Source organism: Dermacentor andersoni, chromosome 9, assembly GCF_023375885.2.
Source record: "Dermacentor andersoni chromosome 9, qqDerAnde1_hic_scaffold, whole genome shotgun sequence".
Classification (NCBI taxonomy): domain Eukaryota; kingdom Metazoa; phylum Arthropoda; class Arachnida; order Ixodida; family Ixodidae; genus Dermacentor; species Dermacentor andersoni.
Window position 1 is genome coordinate 78,123,937 of NC_092822.1, and position 24,453 is coordinate 78,148,389.

Below are 24,453 nucleotides of genomic sequence, written 5' to 3' on the forward strand. Positions count from 1 at the left end.
ATACAGTCGCCGTTATGCCATTGTTGTCATACACTCGGGGTCGCCCGATCGTCCTCTCCTTTTCGTGCCATCGACGTCATTGTGTCGTCATTATACAGTCTTCACCATGCACTGGTACTCATACCGCGGCCGTGATGCCATCGCGGTCGTTCTATCGTCTTCTTTCTAACATCGTCATCCAGCTCTCGTGATGCCGCGTCGTCACACAGTCGTCGTCATACCGTTGTAGTCATGCCGGCTTCTTCGCGCTGTAGTTTCTCCATTGTAATCACTTCAGTAACGTCTTCCCTTTGTCCTTCCGTCATCCTCATAATGCTTTCGTCCTTTCAGCGACGCCAATCCGTCTTCGTAATTCTATCGTAATTACGCTGTCGTCCTTCAATCGTGATAACGCCAGGGTTGTCGTGCCAATGTTGTCACGAAATCGTGGTCACAGAGTCACTATCATGCCGTCCTCGTCATGCCATTGTTCTCATTCGGTTGTCATCATGCCATCGCCGTCACGCCATAGTCGTCATGCGCCCATCATCATTTAGCTGTCCTGATGTTGGAGTCATCACTCTGTCGTCATTAAACCAACGTCATCATTTAAGAATGCTCATATGATTGTAATCATGCCGTTGTCGTCATACCGACTTTGCAATTCCATTGACATCCATTCCTTCTCTGATTCCATAGTCATTACTGTGTCGCCATCACACATTCGTCGTCACGCCCCCATCTTCAAGCGTCACTATGGCAAGTGAATGCTACACCAATAGGAGAGGATACCGGATGAGGCCACACATAACCAAACCAACAAAGTCTGAGAATGACAACTACGAATGGTAAACAAATGCGACATCAGAAATATGCGGCTTTGCTACAGGCTTGAATGCTGGGCATTATTATCGACTGTCATCATGAGATGAGTTGTGCGGTAAGATTTTTAAATATTCATTTTTTTTTCAACAATAATTGCTGCTTGGAGTCGACTACCTGCAGATGTGGCGTACCGCAGCAAGCAGTCATTTACCGTTTCAGCTCGCGGGCTCCTATCTACACACAAACGAAATCTGCAATCGCTTTTCAGAAAAACCACTGCACTAAATGTTATGAATTATGTTGAATTTTAAAGAAGTTAAAATGTTGTGATTTCAGAAAGTCTACTTTCTTTACGCAAACTTTAAGAATCCTAATATCACAAAATTTCAAGAAACCGAGCTACACGTGTACAACTGTACTTCACTTATTAAAACGATATCGCAATTCTTCAAACTGCGCTTAACAATACATCTAAAGCAGAGAGCAGTAATTTATTATACGCTACGCTGAAATATACCAATATATATTTCTAAATTTTGCATTAGCCACACCCTCCAAACATTCTAACAAATTAGCATGAGTTGTAAATTCGTGCATAAAAAATTTGTTCGCTTTCCATGCTCCAACGGATGCAGTTTATCGAAATGCGTATTTTTATGGCTTTTGTATTAGTAGAATGCGCATGTCTCAGCTGCGTATTTGTAAACTTCACGTTTCTACTCTTTTCTTCAAGTTTACTGATTACCTGCAACTTTTGTGAAAATATCCGTTGTCTAAATAAAAATGGTATTTGCTGCACTCTGCAATGCAATTTTATTTCTTAAATGCAACAAATTTGATTCAAAACGGTTTACCGATTTTCTCATAAAAGCATTCCGGCCTATTACATACAGCGAGCCTCGGAGATAGGCTCAAGCTAAAGCTCCCCACACAATGCGGGACAACGGTTCTATAGAAATCCATGAAACAGAAACGTTACGTATTCGCAAGACCATGACCAGCGTGTTGCAGAAATTAAAAAGAAACGCTCAAGGAAAACATATTCAACGGCAACTTGCGAGAGCCACTATGTCGGCCGAACATCTCTCCAGAATGCCGATGTGCTGTCTGTCCGGGTGCCTAGCAAAATGGTAATTCATTGCCAGTATGCAAGTTATCCGTCTTCGAGATAGCGCTGATACATACGCGCACTCATTTCCATGTACCGAGGAAAAGCGACAGTCTCGGGGTGTGCTTCTTTTTATTGTGTTTTCTTTAGTTCTGCGTCATGGCACACGTCAAGGCGCGATTTTCTAAATCTTTACCGTTGATACGCCACGCGATGGCGAAAAAAGGAAACTTAACGAAATGTCCCTAATTCCTGTTCATGAGAAGTGGTGCGTTGCGTTGGCCACACGCAAACACACTAAAATGTGTTTATGGTGGCGCGTACTGCGGACACAATAAGTAAGTCCTCCCTGTTCTCTTCTGTGCGTGATGATAGTGGGGGTGATTTTTAATGGCATCTTCTTCGAATTTCACCTAGCGTGCTTAGGCTTATGAACTTTCACTATATTAATAGAACTTTAGCATATGTTGCAGTCTAGCATTCAGGGCAGCACCATCTGCTGGCGTTAGCGACAATGAAGCTTTGCGTCACGTACTTCACTCGAAGCGGACGAAGCGCCCGCAGCGTCATGAATTCCGAGAAGTGGTTGGCACGTTTGGCTTTGCTTCCCAAGTGTTTTGTGATGGCATACTGTGAAGTCGATTATGTTTGATTCATAGTGCATGCATGTTTTGCCAGACACGTGCTGAAAAATGGTAGTGAGCCAATCATCCTCATCATCATCAGCAGCAGCAACAGCAGCAGCCTGGTTACGCCCACTGCAGGGCAAAGGCCTCTCCCATGCTTCTCCAACTACACCGGTCATGTACTAATTGTGGCCATGTTGTCGCTGCAAAACTTCTTAATCTCATCCGCCCACCCAACTTTCTGCCGCCCCCTGCTACGCTTCCCTTCCCTTGGAATCCAGTCCGTAACCCCTAATGACCGTCGGTTATCTTATTGCATCTCCTGCCCATGCCCATTTCTTTTTCTTGATTTCAACTAAGACGTCATTAACTAGAGTTTGTTCCGTCACCCAATCTGCTCTTTTCTTATCCCTTAACGTTACACCCATCATTCTTCTTCCCATAGCTCGTTGCATCGTCCTCAATTAAAGTAGAACCCTTTTGGTAAGCCTCCAGGTTTCTGCACCTTACGTGAGTACTGGTAAGACAGAGCTGTTATACACTTTAATCTTGAGGAATAATGGCAACCTGCTGTTCATGATCTGGGAATGCCTGCCAAACACACCCCAGCCCATTCTTATTCTTCTGATTATTTCAGTGTCATGATCCGGATCCGCGGTCACTACCTCCCCTAAGCAGATGTATTCCCTTACCACTTCCAGTGCCTCGCTACCTATCGTAAACTGCTGTCCACTTCCGAGACTGTTCACCATTCCTTCCGTTTCTGCAGATTAAGTTTTAGACCCACCCTTCTGCTTTTTCTCGCCAGGTCAGTGAGCATGCATTGCAATTGGCCCCTGAGTTACTAAGCAAGGCAATATCATCAGCGAATCGCAAGTTACTAAGATATTCTCCATTAATTCTTATTCCCAATTCTACCCAATCCAGGTCTCTGAATACCTCCTGTAAACACGTTGTGAACAGCATTGGAGAAATCGTATCTCCCTGCCTGACGCCTTTTCTTTTTGGGATTTTGTTGCTTTCTTTATGTAGGACTACGGTGGCTGTGGAGCCGCTATAGATATCTAAGTATTTTTACATACGGTTCGTCTACATCCTGATTCTGTAATTCCTCCATGACTGTTGAAGTTTCGACTGAATCAAAAGCTTTCTCTTAATCAACGAAAGCTATATATAAGGGTTGGTTATATTTCGCACATTTCTCTATCACCTGATTGATAGGGTGAATATGGTCTATTGTTGAGTAGCCTTTACGGAATCCTGCCTGGTCCTTTGCTCGACAGAAGTCTAAGGTGTTTCTGATTCTATTTGCGATTACCTTAGTAAATACTTTCTAGGCAACGCACAGTAAGCTGATCAGTCTATAAATTTTCAAATTTTTGGCGCCCCCTTTTTTATGGATTACGATTATGTTAGCGTTCTTCCAAAATTCCCGTACTCTCGAGGTCATGAGGCATTGCGTATACAGGCTGGCTAGCTTTTCTACAACAATCTGCCCACCATCCTTCAACAAATTTGCTCTTGCCTGATCTTCCCCAGCTGCCTTCCCCCTTTGCACAGATCCCAAGGCGTTCTTTACTTCTTCTGGCGATACTTGTGGGATTTCAAATTCCTCTAGGCTATTCTCTTTTCCATGACCGTCGCGGGTGCCACTGGTACTGTATAAAAAGTCTCTATAGAACTCCTCAGCTACTTGAACTATCTTATGCATATATTGGTAATGATATTGCCGGCTTTGTCTCTGACCGCATGCATCTGACTCTTGCCTATTCCTAGTACCTTCTTCACGGCTTTTAGGCTTCCTCCGTTCCTGGGAGCATAACGAGCATGAGCCGATAGGAGTCATTTAATTCCGATCAAACTAGTAATATGGCTCATGGTTCTGATATACGCTGTATGAAGCAACAAGACAAAGCGCAGCCGAGATGGCCCAGCAGCGCGCTTTAGGTTCAAAAGTGTACTGTGGCGCCGCGTCGGTTTGAAGAAACTTAACCGGTGAAGAAGGACCATTGACTAATTCACCTGAAATGACGTAGACCAAAAAGGAAACATGGAGCGCAGCCCCGGCAGTTACCACAAAATTACTTTTTACAAGAAACGTACACAGAGTACATAAATCACGATAGGTAAAGAAGAAAGGTGTGACAGTAGCTAAAAAAATATTAGAGACTAGAGTGCATAATACGAACGCAAGCTATTCATATCGTAGTGAAAGCTATGCCTGGCTAACGCATGTTGCACGTTTTCTTTTTAGTTGAAAAACCCCGATAATTATTTCTTTAACCTATTCAAGCATTATGCATTGTTTCTATTTCGATAATAAAGCTAGGTAGGGGTATCGCTTCGACAAGCTCTAGCTTTTTATTGAAAGAAATAGAGTTGTTTGTAAACGCTCTTGTTATTTTTGTCTGGCAGTCCTGCTCGCGCTCATTTATTTAGTAACATAGCCGGAGACAACACGCCGACGTTTCGTTAGGGCCTACGGCTCAGTAAATAATGTATTTGCGCTTACTTTACAATATATCCTTGTGTAGCATAGCCTGCCTGAAGTGGGAATAGAACGGGGGTAATTCGCTACAATCAGGCGTGGCTCAGTATAGGGCTCAGGCAAGCACCATAACGAGCATAAATAACATAGGCAATGACCCTGAGGAAATATTTAAAAGAAATACATGTCTGGCATATAAACACCAGGAACCCCACTTGTGCTCGCCCATATATATCGCTAAACTCCAGAATGGGCACCCTTTCAGTTGATTTACAGATTGCCACATTTGATTATCAAGGTTCGTCTCATGATACTGCATATTTTGCAATTCTTCATTGCCATAATAAAGTTGACAACACTTTTACTCTTCGTCAAATGCCTTCTCCGTCTGTTGCCTGTAGTATCATAACGGCAGTCTTTTTCAACTTCTAACTATATCATGCTTCTCAAGAAGAGTTCATTATACATTAAATATTGAAGGCATGGAAATGTACCTAATGATTATCTACGTAATGTGAACCATCTGTGTGGTTCAAACGTGCACGAATAGTGACAACGATGGTACAACTCCAAAAGAGTGACAACCATCGCGTGACTCCCAGGAAATATGACATTGGGATTACGATAACGTTATGACGATGATTGTGTGACGGTAACAAGAAGACGAGTAATGCCGATGGGATGATATTCTAGAGGCAATGGCCCGACAAATATTTGCGACGATAGCGTGAAGAGAATGATATGACGACCGTGGGTTGACACCAGTGCAATTTCTGCCACAAAAAGACAATTTAATGAGCGCGGTGGCACTGCCGTGACTATGAGAGAACGACGCGAGATCGACAGTAGCATGACGACAACGGAATTATGACAATGCAATGACGGCGACATGGAAGGATGACATTAGATGAGAGCAAAATAAAAATAATAATCAACATCAAGACAATGAAATGACCAAGACGGAATGATCACGAAAGCATGAAGACAGCTGTTTGCTGTTAGAGATAAAGCCTGTGCTTGCGTGCATTACGTTCCGCCACAGGTCACCTCAGTTCGCACTATACGCTATTTAACCTGGGTCGGCGAAGTTATCGACGCAAAAACTGGCGTCTCCTAGCGAGTTACCCTGCTCTGAACGGATACGGTTAAGTGATGCTTCGCATTAAAAAAACCCTTGAAAAGCAATCATGACTGCTGTATTTCTATGCGGTAACTTCTGCATTAGGGCATGGGGTGCACTGCAGATCTCATTGAAGAACGCGCCCGAAGCCACCGTACTTCTACTGTCATAAAATTTTCTTTTTTTTTCAACAGATGAAAGTAAAGTGTAGAATCACAACAAACGATTTGCTTGCTTAATCATGTTGTAAAAACTCTAATTAGAAATTTTCCTCTGCATTGTCAGCTAAAAATTAACGTGCCTACTTTTCAGAAATAAATTGCTATTTTAACGCGCTCTAAACATCCTAAGAATTTCAAAGCAATGGCTTGCACACAAAAAAATCGTAGATGTATTTTATTCCATACATACACACATGAATGCGTGGCCTAATGGTTAGAGCCGCGGGAATTCTGTGCTGGAGAGCTTGCATAGGATGGTATGTGCTTGTGTGCACGAGTGTGGCCGTGTGTACAGATGTGTGTGGGTGTGTAAAAGAATCAAAGAATACGAACAAAGCTTGTAGCTAAATTTTTCCGCAAGATTTGTGTGCGCACCCCCACATATTACGCGTACGCTACGGATGTGCTGTTGACGTATTTTCTCCGTTTAAAAGCATTCTCCCATAATAGTTATTGGATAAAACAATTGCATTTACAGTGCAGCATGCATCGGAAAAAATATTAGCACAGTCTCTGCACCTAGTACTAGAACCTTACATTGGTATACACCGTCTTCAGAACAGATGAAATACCACTGAAAACTAGTAAATATTGTACGAGTTCTTCCGCTATAAATAAATATTCCATTTTGTTGACTACTAGTAAATACGCAAATTCGCTTGTTAGTGGTCGCAACAAACAAGACTATTCTTCAGCAGACTATAAAACTGGTCTCGTATATGGTATGAATAATGATATGAAGACGGCTGTTTTTATTATATGATATTATAGATATATTAAAAATAGACATACATGAACGGTGAAGAGTGGAGTCAACCCAGCGGACTACGCTTTCGCATGAGATTTGTCTCTCAAAATTAAAGTAGCTCACCGGTTTCACAGCTGAATGAAGATGCCGGGTGAAGTTCTGGTAGGGGTCTGGACGGTCACCTTGGGAGGCTCACAGCCCTGTCGCCTACGGGATCTGCACCCAGATAATAGTTAAGTTAGAAGGTGCCAGAGTCACAGCAATGCACTTCACACGAAAGATCACACGAAAAGCATTTAAAACAACATGAACCTGAAAAGCCAAACCCGAGGTAAGAACGAAACCCACGCAGGCGAGGTCTGCTCAAAGACTGAAGGCAACACGCGGAAGCCCGGTGGCGCCCAATATGTACGTCAGTAAAAGGACTCAACGAGGGAAGAACGAACAACCAAACAGAATAAAATATTACCCGGTGCTCAGCTCGAACGAAGAACGCTGACCGATCGAAGAGCCTTCCTGCCTCGAGCTCGGAAAACCAGATGCGAGTGGCGCGCGGTGCTCGCGCAACTGCCCTGGTCCTCGTCGTTTTTCTTTAAAAGACGCTCGCGGTGTTTTCACTGCGAGCCATAGCCAATCCCCCCACGTGAGTGCGTGCCATCCGCAGAAGGAAGAAGCAGAGGCAATGACGCACACTTACTGCACGGAATTGGCCAAACATTTGATGCTAATAATACGCTTAAGGGATATGCCATATAAAGCAAATATATGAATGCTATGAGCAGGATGCTTCAGCGAACACATTCGAAATTCCAATTTCTAAATCCCATATAATTCTAAATTTTCTAAAGGTTGCGTTCTAGTTCATGAAGTGGTCGACTCTATGCGGCGGACACTATTTGCACAAAAAATAGGAACGTATTATGGACTAATTACCAATAACCCACAAATTATTTTATCTAATAACCTTATGGCCCATAATGATATTTACAAATTGTAGCCATGAAGTTCAGAAGGCGGATAGAATTGCAACAAATTCTCAGGGTGACCCCAGTTTCGACATATTACTTCCCAAACTTTGCGGATTGATTGATTGAAAACATTATTATTCCACCGAGCTGGGGCGCCCTCCTCTTACCCTACCTGCGTGTAGGGTAAGAGGACGAAGCAGCCCCTGCGCGTTGAGGTCGGTGAGTCTTCGCAGCCTGAAAGGCCAGAGGGATTGCTCGACTCTGGTCGTCTTCAGCCTGGCTCTGGGGCAAGGCCTCCCAGGCATCACTACTCTCAATCTGTTCCTTGGCCCCTGGGGGGCCAGCGCACTCCCTTATTACGTGGTCTAGCGTACCTTTCTCCTTAACAATTTTTCACAGGGCGTCATTTTAGTCCTTCGTCTGGGTTAAGAGATCCAATATGGTGATGTATAATTGTTTTCCTGGGGGCACCGCCAAATGCGAGCGTCCTCCAGAGAGAGAGGCGGATGCGGAGGTGGAAAGACTCTTCTTTTGCCATTGTAATGATCTACAATTTTCCTGTACGTGATGATGCTATCTTTGATCCCTGGAACTGGCTGCTCTAGAGTTGCCCGGCGGTAGAGTGCTCAGGCGAACTCGTGGGCGGCATCGTTACCTGGGAGTTCTTCATGGGCCGGAACCCAAATAATGTTGCGTCCCTCCTAGGACGGTTTTTGCGTTGAATTTGGAGGGCCTTTTCCAAGATTCTCCCTCTCCTAAAATTGAGGATAGGTAGTTTTCTATCGCATAACCCCCGCTTTTGTACCAGCTCAAGCGACTGCTACTGCAACCTCCTCGGCTTGTACAGGCGTCCCTGGTGCACGTGGCGCACGCTATCTTAACGCACCCGTTGCCATCAACAACCGTCGATACCATAGCCCCGTCTCTGCCGCAAGCGGTGTCCGCGTAGGTTACTTTATGCGCCGGTGAGAAAACGATTGAGGTTCCAGGTATTTTCTTAACAAAACGTAGTTTTATGCATTCAAGCAAGTAGTAGCTGGCACACCAATGCATTTCTCCGGAAAGTTCAGGAATTAGTATTTCGAAACAATTCTCATCCTGAGTATTCTTTAAAAGGGGATCCGCCTCGCAAACCCCAAAGCTTCAATTTGTAGATTGCAATATGCATCTAAATTTCGTTAGTTAAAAAGTTAATTAGCAAATTTTTCTTAATATTTCGATTATGCATTCAATTTTTTGAGCAAGTAATGTTCGCCACTCAAAAAATTGTGCTAACTGCCACAGGCAAAGTTTATTCATTTTTTAATGTATTCGCTGAAACGCCATGTACCTTAGCGCGTCCAATTGGCCGACGACAGAAAGTGAACGAGGTTGGTTTGGGTTGTGCGCCTTTTTGAGCATTAGTGTCCCTAGCTCTATAGCTATACTTATAATTCTGTGAAGCACGGCATACTGATAAAGATACTAGAGCATGACAGGTTCCCGAAATACATCACGGCATGGGTTTCAGAATTTTTAAGGGAAAGAGATTTCTTCTGTTTTCACAGCGGACCTTCAACCTCCAGGTATAAGCAGAAACACGGGGTACCGCAACGGGGAGTGTTATCTCTTGTTTTATTTAATATATTTGTAAGCGCCATTCCTTTGCTTCAGGAAATTCAGGTATACGTTTATTCCGATGACATCGCTTTTTTCATGGAATGATGATCTACATTTTCTTCATCAATCGTTACAAAATTATGTACTCTTTAACCTCTTGAAACTTGGATAGGGAAGGTACACGTCCCTGAACGCCACTAAAAGTGCAGTTCTCGTTCCTTTATATGTTCCCGTTCACATTTCACTCACGTATCGTGAAGAGTTCATTGCCCAGGTGGATTTTCTTAAATACCGGAGAATCGCGTATAATAGGACACTAAACTGGAAAAGCCATATTGAAAAGTCTCATCTAAGGCAACTAGTGCCGTGGGATGGTTGTGTTAGATCAGCAAATGACGATATAGGTTGCGAAGATATACATTATTTTAATATAGAAAATGTATGTCCGACCAATCATGGAATTTGGGTCTCTTGTTTTCAAGCAGCGCAGCTTATAAAATGCAGCCTGTGGTTTTATTAGAATTGGAAGCTGTGCGATTGTGCTTTGGGTTCCCTAACTTTGCTCCAAACACCGTTGTATATATGAAAGCGAGAATAGTATGTTTAAAAAGTAAATTCAGGATCCTGGCAATCCAAAGGTACGTACAAATTTATGATTCTCCTAAAGAACACCTGCGTGTTTCGAATATTGAATCAACTTGATGCTTTAATAACAATTAGCCACGACTACGCACACCTCAGATTGTAGTTGTACAGGCAAAGTCAAAACTGTTGAATGTGCAAGTACAACGTATTCAACCAACAGGCCCATCCAAGTCACCAGATAGAATTAGATGATACTTCCCTTCAAATGCTAAACTAATGCCATACCAATATTTAAATGAGCTTATAACAGATAACGGTTCTCGCCTGAAAACAGGCAATAGAATAGCCACTGATGCTTCTGATGATGTCATACAGGTAGCAATGGAAAAGCTTGAGCGCGTTTCCAGTGCTCCCTAGGCACAGCTCCGGGTTCAGATGGCATTACATCAGGTATGTTGAAAGCATTGCTGGACCTTCCCTCAGAAGACCTGTCTAATATACCTTATTCTCTCATGAGTACCTGGTGCCCTCGTGAATTTAAACTTGCAGGAATGCTCCCCTTGCTTAAAAACAAGGAGCGAGAATACTTATAGTCAGTTTAAGGTTGGGTATCTGTTTAAATGAAATTAATACCCACTCCTTCGGGACTTCTGCTGTGGCCGTTTGAGGCTTTCTCCGTAACACAAGAAGGTTACCACGTTCTTCCTCGTAATCAATAATTGGATAGGTAAATAAACGCTTATTTCTTGTTCTAAGTTATTCTAATATCCCCAGAAATACGAAAAAATGGGCTCTTCAGGTCTAATTACAGTTATCTTATTTCTGTGTTAGCCAGGTAAATCTATATCTAATAATTATCTTAAACGTTGTAGCTCCCACTGGCTTATTATTTCTTTTAGATTGATGGATCATGGTTATAACCGCGCGTTTTCAGGGCAGGACACAGAAAAAATGCACGCAGGACAGACGCCGAGTGCGTCGCCTGTCCTGTGCACATTTTTTCTGTGTCCTGTCAAGAAAACAAGCTGTTATAACAATGCTGCATCAAGCCAGCAAGCTACTAGCGCAAGTCTGTTATTACGTTTAGGTCTTTCTCGCTCCCGATTTACGTTAACTTTTGACCACCAGCTTCTTGGCCGCAGTGGGTAAGGACCTGTAGTGAAGGAATGAGCCCACAAGCTAGAACACCAGACTATCCTTTAAAACGATTATTCTTCATTTGATCTCATTTTACTGATTTTAACAGATAATTTCATGTTCTAGAGGCGCTAAGTCCCTAAATATTCGGAAATTTAGTCTGCATTATATGTTGCAATATTTCCTGCCTTTCTTTACTAATTATCCGATAGGGAACAACTACAAACCAAACTTTCAGTGGATCTCCGAGCTAAACCTTCCTCTATAATTGTTCATCCTCGCATTTGTAAATAAACACGTTTCATTGTAACAGTATTGGTGGAAAGTGCAGGATACGGCAGCAGAACCCCAAAGAACCACAACAAGGTTGAGCTTCTGGAGCTTTGCCAAAGCCGCAGGCTCGCCGGCCTTCCACATGCGGCCATGGACCCTGAAGGTGACAACACGCAGTCATCTTCCGTTGCTCCTGGGCAACGTTACATGGAGCAGCGGACATTTGCTGGAAAAGCGGGAGAGGACGCCGAGAAATGGCTGAACCCCCATCTCCGGGTGAGCCTATATCATCACTGTAATGCCACCAGCCAGCTGGCCAACGTCCCATTCTCCTTCAAAGGAATCGCGTGGACGTGTTACGGGAACCCGGTGGGAAGTTTCGCAAAGAAAAAGAAACGCGCGTAGGCGACGCCGGCGCAGCGAGCTCAAGTACCAGGTGAGAGCTGCGCAATATATGTTACGGGGGTACTGAAGCTGGGCAAATATGTGAAGTCATATGTGACAGAAGAAAATAAGGTTGGACATCTCAAATTAATTGCTGAAGACGTTTCACGCAACCTTCCAGGCAAGGAGAACTTAGAGTCTGCAACTGACATCACTAGACATTGTCGATCGTTTGAAGCTCTTGAAGCTCGCCACATCGCATCAAAGTTCCATAGACTCACTAACGTCATTAATGTTGCGACCACTGACGTGAGCCCCTCTCAAGCAATCTTGCATTGAATGTGCAAGAAATAGTTCGCGATGAACTTGATCGACGTGAGGCTTTTCCCACAGCAACTGCACATGTTCCCGGTGCACATGTGTCGTACGAAGCATTGGCTCTGTCCCTGAACGCGGAGGCTTTTGAAGACTCAAGGCATCGGTACAGCCTCGTTTACCGACATATCATTTGTGACACGAAACATCCTGGCGAGATTATCCGCCGTCACTCCAGCTTGGGGCGAGCCAAACTGACGCGCCATGAATGCTGTGGGCTACTTGAGCCATTTGATTTTCTTTACAACCTCCCAGTTTTGAGTAAACAAGCGTCTTGCATTTCGATGTTAGCGAAATACTCGCCGTGGTTGCTAGTGGTGTTGGGTTGCCGAGCGTGAGGTCGCGGGATGAAATCCCGGCCACGGCGGCTGCAAATCGTTGTGGCCTAAATCCGCTAACCCCGGTGTACTTACATTTAGCTGAACATTAGAGAACCCCAGGTAGTCCAAATTGTGCCGCAGTCCCCCACTACGATGCGCCTTATACTCAGATGGCGGTTTGGCACGAAAAACCCTATATGTCTATATTTTGTGTGCGAAATGCTGCTGCCGGGAAGCGAGCTAGTGACCCCGTGCTCAGAAGCGAAACGGCCCAGTCACATAACCATGGTTATGAGCACACAGACGACGACGACAAAGTGGCATTAAGGGCGGCGTTGCGCGCGCCGGTCTGAGCGAGCAAGGTGCGCGAGACAATATTCGGAGAACGCGGCCAGCGTGGCAGACGAGGGAGAAGGTTTCGTCCAGGGCCGGGTGGAAGCCAGGGTTCCCGGCTCAGGTTCGCTTCAGGCTCCCACCTATAATTAGGCACCACATCGGCACCTTTGTGCAGCGGTTGGCGAACGTCGCAAGGGCGTTACCATGGGCCCACCCAGCGTCTCCAGCCCCGTGCCCAAGCCTCGTCGGGGGAACGCCTTACGGCTGCCAGTCCGCTTCGAGCTTGAGGCTTCACCGGCGTTGATCGTCACGGCCTGGACGACGCTACACCAGCGTCTGTAATCGTCAACTTCTGCGCAAGTCCCAGAGCATCGATACTCCTCGTCTTTTCACCCGGTAACACTTTTTTGCAATAATACTTATGCTGTTATTTGAAGCTTCTCGTAAAGAGCTGTTATTTTGTCCTAGGTTATTTACTCAGGCGTCCTTTGTGAACATATTTCTTAGTCGCTTAATATCTTTGCCGAGAGCAGAGTGTTTTCAACTTCTTTATCGGGGCGTTCCTTTGAGAAGAAGAGTAAACGCTAAGTGGGCCTAGTATCCTGACGGAACCCAGGTGAAACGCCTCATGTAGACAAAATTGCCAAAATTTTTTTGATTTGGAAATGCATGCATAGTTTGTGTCTAGGACAAGAAAAACACAGCTTACTCAGGCAAGATAATGTGAAAAAAATACTTTTTTCTCATGGTTTTCAGGCGAGTGCCGGAAGTTTTATACTGTTATTTTTAATGATAGTTGTTACTTATAGCCTTGTGGAATCGTCTTATTGCTTGTCTGCAGCATGGTATTCCCTGGTGTTTCTTCATTGAGCATACTTAAAAAAATGCGGGGGTTTTCCACAAGGGCTGGCGTGTCTAAGAAATTGTTACCGTCTGAGATAACCAGGATGCAAACCGACCGCCCGGTGGCACACCTATTCAACAAATCAAAATACAGTACAGATCTAAAACGCAATCCCCGGACGTTCGACCGCCGAAAAATGAACGTATCTTAACTGCGAAGCCTTCTTTCTGAGACACCTGTGTGGGCTTAAATTATCGTCTTAGCTATAGTGCCCGGTAGATGAAAAATTTTATGAGATTAGCCTACTTGAGCCACTAGCATTACTTAAATTTGTTACAATGCAAGCGCGCGCATTTTTTAAGACGAAAGCCTTTCTATGCTCATGGGGAAGTTTGTGTCAGCAGGCATGACCACCGGAGTGGACGCTAATGAAGATAGATTAAAGAATGGAAAATCGTTGACAGTGACAGTTAGCAAATGATAACGTTATAATTCGTAGAGGTTAATAATGACTCATGATTACTAATGACTACTAATGACTTGTAATGACTACTAATGACTCCAAAATGACCAATATGTCTAACGACGGCTTGAATGACCAGAATTGATTAGAAATGAGTAGAAATCTCTAGTAATGAGTAGTATTGACTAAATGACCTCTAATGAATTGTAATGACTACTAATGACCAATATGTCAAAGGACGGCTTGTGATGACTACAATTAATTACAATTGACTAAAAATGCTTAGTAATGACCAGTAATGACTAATAATCACTGAAATAACTTGTAATGACTAGTAATGACTACTAATTACCAGTATGTCTAACGACGAATTCTAACGACTACAACTGATTACAAATGACTCAATATGCTTACTAATGAGGTGAATAATGAGGAAAAGTAGGCATTCGTCATTCACCTCTTAAGAGAGATCTTAAGAGACCCTGTAATTTTTTTACTTGGCAAATAGCTCCTCTTTGCGTCTGTTGTAACGGTTTTATGTAAGGGATTATGTATATTGTGTGTTTCTTTCATTTTGTTGTTGCTCGTGTATTGATTTGCTACGACTAGCTTTTTCTTCGTGTACAATTATTCCTTGAAATCTTTTGTACACGTCCACCCGTTACGTAATCACCCTAGGGGCCTGGTAGGTATATACAAATATATCTTTCAACCGCTAACTTAGGCAGGATGTGAGACGCTGGGCGCTTGTCCTTGCGGCCTTTTTAGTGTGCCGTGTCGACTCTAGTGCCAGTCACATCAGCTAATTTACGGCGTGTCACACCATTTCTCAAATGTAATCGCAATATTGTGGATAGTCGCCGTTAGATCTATCTATCTATCTATCTATCTATCTATCTATCTATCTATCTATCTATCTATCTATCTATCTATCTATCTATCTATCTATCTATCTATCTATCTATCTATCTATCATATATGCAGCCACTTCACCTGCCTGTCATGCGACGTCACAAAACCGCAAGAACTCACCGCGTCAAAGTGACGTGTACGCGTTAAAGATGCATTAATATGCCGAACGAAACTAAATTTTCTTTTGAATAGCCGCCGGCTTCCCCGTTCAGAAAGGAATAAAAGATGGCTGCCTCCGATCGCTCATGCACTGGCTACTCGCACCTGCCTGAGAGCATGGTTTTACTAGCGTATAATGAAACTTTTTGTGTTTCCGTGTAACGTTTTCGAGCACATTCGCCACGTTTACGACCTCGTTCTGCCAATTCTTTGCTGAGGATCCGTTTTAGCGTCATCATTAAGCTTCCGTTGCATGCCGCCGTGATTTTCGACCAACCACCGCAAGCGAAGAGAAAGCGGACCAATCGCCGACGCCAGCAGCACGTGCTTATCTGGTTATCAATTTTCAGTGCACTGGGTCGGTCCCATCAAAAGCCTCTCCACTTGAGCTTGCACCTCGCCTCTTGTCAGCCAATCAGACAGGACAAGCCGCTCAGTGTCGGCAATGTTATTCGTTTTTCAAGCAAACAAAAGTGACCTCTTAGAAAGAGGAGAGCATTTGATTAGTCTGTTCAGACAACCCTGCGGGTCACCGCCTGATGCTTGCATCGATGTTTACGCAAATTTGACTTCAGGAGATTCGAGTAAAAACATATTGGAAAAGTTTTACGTTATTCGGCCCCAGGCCTCTATATAGCCGTGTTACGCCTACCCTTTGAAACTCAGTCGATGCAGCATTTGGAAGGCATTCTCAGATCATGAACAGCAGGTTGCCATTATCCCTCAAGAGAAAAGTGTATACCAGGAAGGGTATTCTGTAAGAGTCCACCTAGTGGACTGTCCATTTCAGCCGCTGCTGATTGGCTAGGGCTGCTCGTCTCCTCCTCTCTCGTACAGCTGCGCCCAATCAGCAGCGGCCGAAATGGATAGTCCACTAGGTGGACTCTTACAGAATACCCCCGCTGCTGTGTCTTAGCAGTACTCACGTACGGGGCAGAAACCTGGAGGCTTACGAAAAGGGTTCTACTTAAATTGAGGACGGCGCAACCAGCTATGGAAAGAATAATGATGGGTGTAACGTTAAGGGATAAGAAAAGAGCTGATTGGGTGAGGGAACAAACGCGAGTTAGTGACACCTTAGTTGTAATCAAGAAAAAGAAATGGGCATGGGCAGGGAATGTAATGAGGAGGGAAGAGAACCGATGGTTATTAAGGGTTACGGACTGGATTCCAAGGAGGGAAGGGAAGCGTAGCAGGGGGCGGCAGAAATTTAGGTGGGCGGATGAGATTAAGAAATTTGCAGGGACAACATGGCCACAATTAGAACCTGACCGGGGTAGTATGGGAGAGGCCTTTGCCCTGCTGTGGACGTAACCAGGATGATGATGATGATGATGATGATGATGTTGATGATGCATTGACAGCTCATGGCCTTTGCCTTGGCGCTCTTTTGCCATAGCTGGCCCTGGCACCACTAACATCAATAAAAATCGCCAGTGTTTTACGAATGAGGTTGCTGCATCTCCGCTTCCCTAACTGTTGTGATTGGTTTCTTTAGTTCAATGATCCACAGCGATTCTGTCGGTACGTGAGAGACGGCGGCTAGATTTACGGCGTTGATGCATGCATAATACATGGCGTGCATGGTCTTCGCGCTGTTCATCGAAGCCCTGGCGATTTGCGACTTCTTGGTGGCATTATGCAGGCATCGACTGAGAGGTACGGGGGAAGGATAGAATTCACTGTACAGCGTTTCATTTGGCATACTGTCATAAATTTCCGCACATGAATTTGTGCCACAATATGCGAAAATGACTGGATAACGCTAATACTCGACGCTTACGAATACCTTCAAAAGTGCTGAATGGGTAGGGTTTTATGAAGGCAGGTGTATCTTTACAAAGATGAGGTTTCCCTCCCGTGCAGATTTGCAATATAGGCGTGTGTTCAGGGATACCTCGTACACCTATAGTTAATATGTCTGGTGATTAGCTTCAAACAAAGCTCGCGTGGCGCGTGATTTGTACGTTGAATTACGTTCTTATCTAACTTTCAACGCTTCAGAGTGGGACAAGTAAATTTACGTAATTCGAGTAATTGCCCAGTGCTGAGGACACCAATCCACAGCAGCGGTTGGCTGAGCATTCAAGCACTGAGAGAAATCTGTAGTGGCCCGCAGGTCGGCGACAGGCGTTAAGAGCATAAAAGTAATATCGCAAGGTGTCCAAACTTAGCTAAACCTAAACTTAACCTATACTTAGCCAAATGGAATGGCTAAAATTGTTTTAATGCTCCTACAATACAAAGCCCGAAAGACTGGATTACGCCCATGTGTTCTTTCCTTACAAATGCTTTCGAGAGCTAGAGCGGCTTGTTTTAAAAACATGGGGTACCTTTACAAAGGGGACATCTTAGAGCAACGTTAGTGTTCCTTTTTCTCTAGGAAATCTTAGGGACATCTGCCGGAGTAGGTGTTCCCCGGAGCGGTTTTGTCAACTTCGACACTTTGGGAACCCGAGCCTCCTTTCCCGAGGGCAATGGATTGTCAGATGGCGCTGGACGCTTCTTAGCGGCCTTGTACATCGATCCAGGTTCCATTGACGGTCGGCGATCTTGTACTGGTGGCAATTCTGCCCATGACACAGTTGGTTCGTCGTCAGGTGCCTTAGTCTCATCCTCATGCCAGTATGTCATGTCAGGCCAGTATGGCATGGCAGTAAATTCATTTGACGGTCTTCTTGTGAATATCGCTGCAGCGTTTCAAATGTACATTGAAAAGATGCTGGAAATGAGATGTTTAACGGTGAATATTTTCAGTAAACTAGGAATCCTGCAAGCGTTCGCCTCCTGTAACAACTGCCACCTCCTAAAGGAATGCGGTCCTGAGGTCTGGAAAGAAGCGCCAATAAAAAATGGAAAGGCCTTGATCTATGTTAGACGGCATGTGACCAGTATTTTTGAAAGATTTCTAAATATGTATATAACAAAAAGTAATAAAGGAAGCGGACGACTGCGATAGCATGAAAGTTTTACGCATGTTTATCCAGGCAATACTAGGCGGCTGATTTTCAAGGGCTATTTCAAAGAGACATTTTATTTCATAAATCCTCGCATTGCTAAAAAAATTCCCGAAAGTTACTGTATTCCGGCACAGATAATGGCGCATAGTAGGAATCTACACACGCGTGATTTATTTCTGAATTTATTTTATAAATTTCTGTGCCAGGCTTGCAGAAGATGCCCCCTACAGAATTTATGACTGGTAAAGCTGCTATATTTTGCCTTTTATTTGGCCTTAATGTTCCCGCTTCAAGAATTTGTTGACGATCGAATAGACCATCCTTCTTGCGAAACGGAAATATAGAAGTGCTCGAAGTCAAAGGAATGGTGTGGGATTAGGAGGTACTGCGCTCTGATTCGCGGGGATTGCAGGTCTACCTCCGCTCCATGAAGTGAGCTTGTCATCTTGTAGGAAGAAGAGACAAAATATGCTTATCTTGACGCGTATCTGGTTGCAAATATATCTAAAGGTGTCACATAGCTCTTTCTATATTGCTTCACAATTGTCTTCAAGGACCCGGTCGGACATCCACTGCCAACAAGACAGCAACGACCACAACAGTAAAACTCAAAACTACGACGGCGACTACCCGCGCCCCTGAGAGACCCGGTGAGAATTGGAAATATTGCGCATCGTAAAGGGGGAACCACGGAGCTATAAATAATAACGCGAATTATATCGTGGCTGGTGTGGCATGGCATGATAATGCACATAACACAGAGGCCCATCAATACAGGGGCGCATGCACAACACACAGTGTTGTCTACATGTGTCTATATGTGTCTAGATGTGTGTATGTATGTGCCTATTTCGTGCATGAGATGCGATCACGCGCATCAAAGTGTTTATTTTTCCTGTCAGAATATATTTAAGAAGTTTGATGTATGCCATATTATGACGAGAGAGTGTCTGCGCATTGCTTTCTTTAACGGGCGCATTTTGTGTTCATCTATGAGCGGTTATCCACTAACGTCGTATTTCTATATAAAATCCAAGAATACTCATCTTCGAAAAAAAAAAATGAAACAAATTCAACAGCAATCCACGCGATGTGCGTTTACTAGTGCGCTTGGTTAGAGGGATCCAGTGCTGCCCGGAGCGATGCTTCAGGAAAAAAAAGTATTGCGGTTTGTGCAAGCGCAGCAGGTACAATTGCTTTACGTAGCCAATGGTCTTTATTTGTAAGATTTGCTTTCATCTTACTAAACATTTTCTCAGTGAGCTGTATGACACTATGATTTGTATATTCCTTCGGCTTTACTCTGCTTCCGTTAAATATCCTTGCAAATCTGCCTCACGCTCGGTAAGGGGAATGATTGCAGTAATGAAAAATAAAAGTGCCTTCACATATCGCACTGGTAAAACACCAATATAGTGGAAATTTGGGCTTGCTTTTTCGTGATCTTCGGACTGTATAGCGCAAATCGAATGACAACAGTATAGGAAAAGGACTATGATGACACAGAGCGCAAGTAACAAAAAATGTTTATTTTTCCTGACCAAAATTTTATACACTGGTAGATGCAAAAAATTGTAAGAAAAACAAGTTCCTTATCAGAAACGCTAACAGATGAGGTGCTTATGCTCTCATGACCTATCGAAATATTTTCAGCCCCGCTGATTTTTCTTGTGAGCTTGTCATGCATAAAACATACGATAGGGCATAAGTTGAACAATGATTCACATCCACAGGATTTACAATAAGTAGCGAGCCAACCAAAACGTACATTTTTGACATAGTTGTGTTTCATCGTTCAAGCACCTGCCCATCTGCCCGATACACTGATTACCACAAGAGAGGGCAAATCTATAAATGACATTGTCCGTGCAGAGAACGAAGACGATTTTGTTACTTTTCATCCTTTCTGGCTCCTATTGCCGTCTTAACGTTGGCAGAGCTAAAGAAGTTTCCAAGGGGCTGAAAAACTACATTTTTTTATTGGTATGCTACTGTTTCTTGGTTGTGAGCTATCACACTGTAACACGGTATAACAGCTCCCTTTCTTGGTTCCGCTGGAGGCTGTTCTGGGCTTCGCGGATGCCGAAGATTTTCGAGCCAGGCTTGAGCAGTTTAAGTGTGCACCTGCGAAAAATAGCGTGTCTCTATCAGTCGGTTTGACTGGCTATGTTATCTAGCTGCTAATTAATGTTCACATGATTTTAGTCAGTGTCATTGTAAATAACGTGGATGTGAACCATTTCTCAGCACATACACCATTCTGTGTTTCATGCATGACACGGCTCCAACAGAAATCATTGAGGCTGAAAATATTTCGATATTAGGACCAAGTGCACGATCATCCCATCTATTAAACTTGGCGCTAAGGAACTTTTTAAAACCAAATTATTTGCGCATGGCTCCATGCTAGCGTATCAAATAGTGGTGAAGAAAAATCATCCTTCGTCCGTAGTTGCGCTCTGTCTCGACGTGTTCTGTTCTTTTTTTTTTGTTTTGTTTTTGAGGGCGTCGGGCGTTTCCTGTGCGACAAATAATCTGAGTGTAAAAACCCAAAAGATGTTTGTGAAGCCATAGGTACATGCCGGAAGCAAATATTGCAGGATCTTTGAGCCCGTGCCAAGTTGCTACAGATGCTTCTATAGACGCTGGCTTTTTTTTTTTTGCTTATTCGGTGACTTGATGCTTTCGCATCAAAAAGCACCAACGTTACGATGATTTATTGAGTGATGTGGGCGGGCGCATGAAAGATGTTTTCTACGGCACTTTTAATAGAGATGCCTTGTAACAGTGACTAACCTACTTATACCTAATGACGGTGCAGGAACAGGCCCTGAATGACCATATTGACGACGTGCATCCTTAGAGGGCTTCGTTTCGTCCTGGCATTGATTATCTACATCAAAAAAGGTAATGCTCTTACCAGATGTTTAGCGATGCTATTGCGGTAGCTCGGCAAATATTTATGAGTTTATGAAAAAGAAAATATATTAAAGAATTTTTCACGAAATTTTTATTTTAAAAACGGCATAAAATTTCAGGGTTCTTCGATAGGCAAATGCAAGGGTATAATCAGCAGTTTTCTATAAACTGTGCCCGCTCCGTAAATTTGTAGATTTGTTGCTCTTTATGATAAATTTAGGAGAGAATATCGAATTTAAACACTTAAATAGCGCAACGCTAATGATGGTTAGATGTCAGCGGAATACTTTGGTGCAATACGACGAAATACATGCTTGTCAGCCTGTGTCGCCGAGGCTCTAACTGGGACATACTTGGTTTATCCTTTCTCGAAACCAAGATAATGCAGCTACCGACTCGCTAAACGCAATCACATTCGCAACAAGTTTACAGATGCACGGTTTGATAGACGTAAAATCTGGTTCCTAATGAATGGCTTCAGAGACTACTGGTAAAAAATTATTTAACAATACCAACTCCCTTTCCCACATTTATTTGCTAGCCAGAGTATAGCAAATGATTTTAACCTATTTTAGTCTATGAGGTGTCACAAGAAAAGAACCCGAACAATGTACAATAAAAAGGGGCAACCGGCAATCTGCCTACGTATCACGGCTGACTTATTGTGACTGAAAATCATTTCGTTTTACTCTTAATCTCAACAAGTCTGTAGTGACGCATGCCACCTCCGCCATTCAGCTTCAAAGAAACACAGCTACGTCAAGCTCGTTTTGACAGCAATAATTAATCGCATCTTGTCATAAAGCAATTTTCCAGTAATTATTGCCTGCGGTCATTGTGCTCGTCGTTGGTGAAAATTCACTAATGCGCTCACTTCTGAACACTATAGATTATGACTTGTGTCTCGAAGGCAACACCGATATTTTAAGGTATTTCGTTATTTTTACTGCATGCAATAGTCCCGAGACATTTCTCGAACAATCGTTTTAAAATGCCTTGTGTAACTTCCCGTTGCCTTAGACTGAAATGACGATATATATACCATGTTGAGCAATAAAATACCGTAAAGAAATAGTGAGTACTTTGTTCTAGCTTTGTTTAACTATTTACCCTGTAATCTGCGGCAGTCCACACCAAATTTAGGCTCAAGAAAACACTAAAACGTGCTTATTTAAGCGGCTGTAAGACAAATAGACCTCCCTTATCTCCTTCTGTATACACCTACACAGTGGCTTTGGTAAAAATGTGATCAGAAAATTCCTTTCAGCAAAGCTTTCATTGGATTTTTAGTTCGTTAAATAATTTCCTCGTTTACAATCATGTACTCCGTTCTATTGTGCAATGTAAAAGTAATTGTGTGGCACGGTGATAATTGTAAGCGCCAGATGTGCTTGTGAAGACGTATGTGTGTACATGTCTGCATGTCTTATACAAGCCCAATTGTGGCTTTCGCAGGACTGACGCATGTACAATGTACTTTAGAAATAAGAATTGTTGTTGTTGTTGTTGTTGTTGTTGTTGTTACCTGCCATATTTGCTTAGTGGCTTTGGTGTTGGGTGCCTAAGCGAAAGGTTGCGGGAACGAATTCCTGCCACGGCGGCCGTATTTCGATGGGGGCGAAATGCGAAAACGCCCGTGTACTTAGATTGAAGTGCAGGTTAAAGAGCCGCAGTTGGTGTAAATTTTCGCAGTTCTTCACTACGGCATGCCACGAATATCGCAAGGTGCCTCACCTGACCTAATCTAACCTTAAAAGAACCGAAACTAAGCGGAATCTAATGACTGATTTTTTTAGTGCTCCTACACTGCTGAACTCAAATGACTTGATTACGCCCATTTGTTCAAGTGCTATCGAGAGCATACTGGGCTTTGAGTTTTAAAAGTGCGGGGGTATCTTTAAAAAGGAAGCATCTTATGACTGTTAGTGTTCATTGCTTCTCTAGGAAATACTGTAAGTGGTCTTTTGAATGTTCTTTTGAATAGACTGCATTGCTTCAAATGTACTTTTCAAAGATACCGTAAAAGAGGTGCTTTACGGTGAACATTTTCACTAAGTTGGCTATGTTGTAAGCGTTCCCATCCTGTTTCACCTGCCAACCCTCAAAAGAAATGCCGTGTAGAGGTCTACAAAGAAGCGCAAATAAATATCTTAAATGACTTGATCTAAGTTAGATTGCATGTGACCAGTATGCTTGCAAAATTTGTAAACTTGTGTAGGTTAAGAAGTAAGGAAGTTAGCGGACTGCTGTAAGAGCATGAAAGTGTTTTGCTTGCTTTGCTGCACGATATCAGGTAACTGGTTTTCAAGGGCTATTATTTCAAGGACACGTTATTTTGTAACCTTCCGCATTGCTAAAAAATCCTTGAAAATTAATTAATTCCGGCAGAGCTAATGGCGCATAGTAGGAAGCTACACAAACCTGATTTACTTCTAAATTTTAATGTAGAAATTTCCGTGCCATGATTCTTGAATGCGCTCCACTACTGAAAGTGATGACTGGGAAAGCTCCCACATTTTGCCTTTTGGTGGCCCTTAAAATTCCGAGCATCAAGAATTGCTTCACAACAGTACACATCCTATTTCTGGTGAAACGAGTATATTGAAATGCTCTAGGTCAAACGAACGGCGTAGGATTGGCGGGGATTGCACGTCTACCTCCGGCTCATGAAGTGCGCTTATCATATTGTAGCAACAAGGAACAAGATATGTTTGTGTTAACGCGTACCTCGTCGCAAATACATTGAAAGGTGTCGTGTAACTCTCCCTATAGTGCTTCACAATGGCGTTCAAGGACCCGGCATGACGACAACCACCAACGAAACGACGATGACTCCAGCACAGCTTGAAACCACCTGGACAAACCTACGGCCTGAAGAGACCCGGTAAGAATTGGGAACATGACGCATCGTAAAGAACCACGGATCTCTCAGTACTAACGTGAATTAGATTGTATTTGTTGTATTGATTGTGACGCACATGCCAATTGATGGCATGACAATCCACACAATACAAAGAGGCCCGTGCATACACGGGTACAGGCACAGCAGATAATGTTCCTGGTGGGCGTATGTACGTGCCTTTTATGTGCATGAGATGAGATCA

At 43.4% G+C, this 24,453-nt stretch overlaps 1 protein-coding gene and 1 long non-coding RNA gene across 3 annotated transcripts in view; one reads left to right on the forward strand and one right to left on the reverse strand.

Annotated features, from left to right (window-relative positions):
- The window catches only part of LOC129384105 (calcium-activated chloride channel regulator 1-like), a 548,714-nt gene that overhangs the window by 417,165 nt on the left and 107,096 nt on the right, over positions 1-24,453 (reverse strand). The window contains exon 2 of the mRNA XM_055069245.1: positions 7,239-7,331. The gene's annotated coding sequence lies outside the window, so the exon portion shown is untranslated. The remainder of the gene's footprint in view (positions 1-7,238; positions 7,332-24,453) is intronic.
- Positions 13,072-24,228, forward strand: LOC126528618 (uncharacterized). Of its 2 annotated transcripts, XR_008611884.2 has the most exons (5): positions 13,072-13,213; positions 13,268-13,488; positions 18,985-19,080; positions 21,252-21,337; positions 24,143-24,228. It is a non-coding gene; the product is annotated as an uncharacterized lncRNA (long non-coding RNA). The 2 variants fall into 2 exon arrangements; XR_007599058.3 differs by having other exon boundaries at positions 13,081-13,488.